Below are 3,761 nucleotides of genomic sequence, written 5' to 3' on the forward strand. Positions count from 1 at the left end.
TTGTTTAGCACATTTTATTTGACAATTTCTTTTCTGTAAGGAGAGGCACAGTCTAAAGCTCATGGGCACCAATATAAAATCTTTTCCATAGTCCCTCCAAAATTATATTTAATGAATCTCGCTATACTGCATAATAATAGACCAGATGGGCAGAGATTGTCTATATAAGAAAGTTGGATTTTTTTGTCATATCCACAGGATATTTGGCTGTTGTCAGAGGTGCCATAGTAGTGAATGTAGAGAGCCTTGTATGTGCACACTCCTCTCCATTTGCGGCAGCGCATGACTAGGCACCATTCAGAGGATAGGAGGGAGTCTTGTGTATAAGCCATAAATGTCCACATGGAGAAACTCCTTCAATTTTAACAATTCAACAGTCAATTGAGCTTCAGCTGTGTTAGCCTAAAGAACTTTCTAAATAAATATGCCCATTGAGAAATTACCGTCGCATACACTTTGCAATTTCATGACATCACAACCACTGGAGTGAATTAGCGCAGATTATGTACCAGAGTATGTGCCAGCCCAATTAAGCATTATTATGTGAGTGAAGAGGGATAGAAACAATGTTTTACAGGAGATATAGAGGTACTTTAATCTTGCACATTGTTGTAATAAATGGATTATTTTGTTTGGCATTAAATGGTTGCTAACTTTTCACACAACTTTGCATAAATCAATAGTACAAGTGACTGTAAGAAATTTTCTAATATATCTTATCAGAGAAAAATTCTTTGTTCTAGGGTTATCAACTTTTTCTTATCCCTCCCCCTCCTTCCTTTTCTAAAATGACTTTGTCTATGAAATGTATGAGCAATCCGTCTTGGTGAGACCACGACCAGCTGTCTGCTCACTGAAGGATGAGATTACATCATCCCATAGAAGTCTATGGAGAGGGAGTAGAAGGAGTAAGCAAGAGTTAAATGAGGCAGGACTCCACCAGAGACACCATACAGAGACAGCTTCCATCTCAGCCCAAGTGCTTTATTCACATCACTACAGGTCAGTACTTCTTTGCCCTCCATGATCCTAGGGCTGCATCGGACTGAGAGTGAGAAAGTTGGCAAGAAAACCGTAAACTAAAGATCTAGTATACGGAGGAAAACTGCAAAAAATGTTATATAATGGCCAGAAATAGTGTTATTCTTAATATAACGTACAATTAATAAAGCAAGGTTTGCAGAAAGGTTAGGTATGCTTTAAATTCTCAGTGATTTAATTTTTAAGCACAATACAGAAATGTATAAAAAATACAATATCAATACCAACATAAAACAAAAAAGACATACCTATCACTGTTCTGCTGCAATATTTTAGACTTATGTTGAAAATAAATCTGCTACATGTACATCCAGTGATCCACTTAAAACCCTAAGGCCTCACACGGGCGTCATGTTTTTGGCCCGGATAAGATGCGGGTGCGTCGCGGGAAAATGCGCAATTTTTCTGCACGAGTGCAAAACATTGTAATGCGTTTTGCACTCGCGTGAGAAAAATCGCCATGTTTGGTACTCAAACCCGAACTTCTTCACAGAAATTCGGGTTTGGGATCGAGGCTGTGTAGATTGCTATTATTTCCCCTTATAACATGGTTATAAGGGGAAATAATAGCAATCTTAATACAGAATGCACAGTACAATAGGGCTAGAGGGGTTAAAAAAATATATAATAATTTAAAGGGAGTCTGTCACCTCCATATGGCCATATACAGTGCTTACATGGCTCTGTAGCACACCTATACAGAATTGTAACGGTACCTTTGTCTTTGTCTTTAGACTTGCACCAGCAGGAAAAACTAAGTTTAATTCATATGCAAATGAGCACTCGCAAGTGCCCAGGGGCGGCGTTCAGTGTGTAGGTGCCCAGGCTGCTCTGCCTTCTTTTCACTTTACTCCTCCCCAGCCTCTGCCTTTGCCCGCCCTCCAAGTCTCTTGCCTCATCGATAGGTCCGGACTTGGAGCCTAAAAAGATCTATTTTAAAACTTTTTATTTTGAACAATCATGTATTTTTAAAATGACTTTATTACTGCCTATTGCTCATTTCTTATTTTGGCCTGCCATTTGGTGGCCAAAATAAGAATTGCAGTTTAAATACTCTAGAGCTCTTCAGCGAGACCCAGGGCATTCAAACCAGTTTCCAACATCCCCATTGGCCGCAGGGGATGTCGGTAGAATTTTTGACACTTTAGATGCCGTGATCTCACTTGATCACAGCATCTAAAAGGCTTTAATTACTGCAATTGGCCTTATTGCCGGTCGCAGTAATTAGCGGTAGGTCTCTGCTGTTTGAAGCAGCAGGAGACCTGCTGGCCATGACGCCAGCTGCACATGCGAGGGGCTGTCCGAGATGAATACAAATATTGGACAACCCCTTCAATAACTTATAATAAAGTTATAATCACCCCTTTCTCAAGCACCGTTCTCTGTGGACCTGGTTCAGTCCACTTCATGCTGTTGTTTGACAACCTAGGGGTTGTCCAAAGATTGCAATTATCTCTGACAACTCCATTAAATGTTCACTAAGATTTATTCTGAATTCTCTGCTGAATATGTTTTGAGAGGCTAATATGAACTGTCACTGAAGGATCAGATTACAGCTGCTGTTAGAAATTTATGGAGAGGGGACGGGGGAAGGAGTGAATTACATTGAGAGAGGCACAGAGGCTGGGGCAGCTCATAATAAGTGGTATGTCTCACCCAGAGCTCTTTAAAGGGAACTTGTCACCGTGAAATAAGTGTAATTTGTAGGTACTATGTTATAGAACAAGAGGAACTGAGCAGATATATACATTTAATTATTTGCCTTTTCTGAGTTAAGTTATACACAGGGGCCAGAAAATGCTATCAATTCCTGTTAAAAAAAACGAACAGGCCATCTTGAGGTCAGAAAGAGCAGAGATTTAAATGTATACATTACAAGTTTTCCCACAGAACTATATATCTATATATCTGCTCAGCTCCTCCTGCTCTATTACATGCTGCCTGCAGATTGGATACCATTTTGTGGTGACAGGTCCTCTTTAATCACATTAATACTGCTCAGTAGGGATCGACCAATTATCGGTTTTACCGATACTATCGGCCGATATTGAGGATTTTGACCGTTATCGGTATCGGCATCTATTTTGCCGATGTTCCGATAACGTATGGGGAACAAGGATCGCGCTGCTCTCAGCACTCTCCGTGTTGCCTCAGCAGCACAGGGGAGAAGGAAGCAGTGTCTCCCTCCCCCCTGTGCTGCCGCTGCCGCCAATGAAGAGGCAGATAAGAAGAGAAGGGGAGGGGCTGTGGCCACTGTGCCACCAATGATGTTAACTCACTCATTCATTCAAATTGAACAGGAGGCGGGAGCTGGCTGCAGATTCACATAGCCGGCTCCCGACCTCTATGAGCTGTAGCTGCGATCCGCGGTAGTTAACCCCTCAGGTGCCGCGGATCGCAGCTAACGCTCATGGAGGTCGGGAGCTGGCTATGTAATTCTGCAGCCAGCTGCCGCCTCCTGTATATGAATAAATGAGAGATTTATGTTCATTGGTGGCGCAGTGCGCCCCCTCAAGCCCCCCAGTATTAATCATTGGTGGCGCAGTGCGCCCCCCAAGCCCCCCAGTATTAATCATTGGTGGCGCAGTGCACCCCCCACCCTGTATTAAAAACATTGGTGGGGCAGTGAGCCCCCCACCCCAGTATTAAACACATTGGTGGCGCAGTGCGCCCCCCCCACCCAAGCCCCCCCAGTATTAATCATTGGTGGCAGTGGCCAC

Source organism: Bufo gargarizans, chromosome 4 (genome assembly GCF_014858855.1).
Source record: "Bufo gargarizans isolate SCDJY-AF-19 chromosome 4, ASM1485885v1, whole genome shotgun sequence".
NCBI classification, from domain to species: Eukaryota; Metazoa; Chordata; class Amphibia; order Anura; family Bufonidae; genus Bufo; species Bufo gargarizans.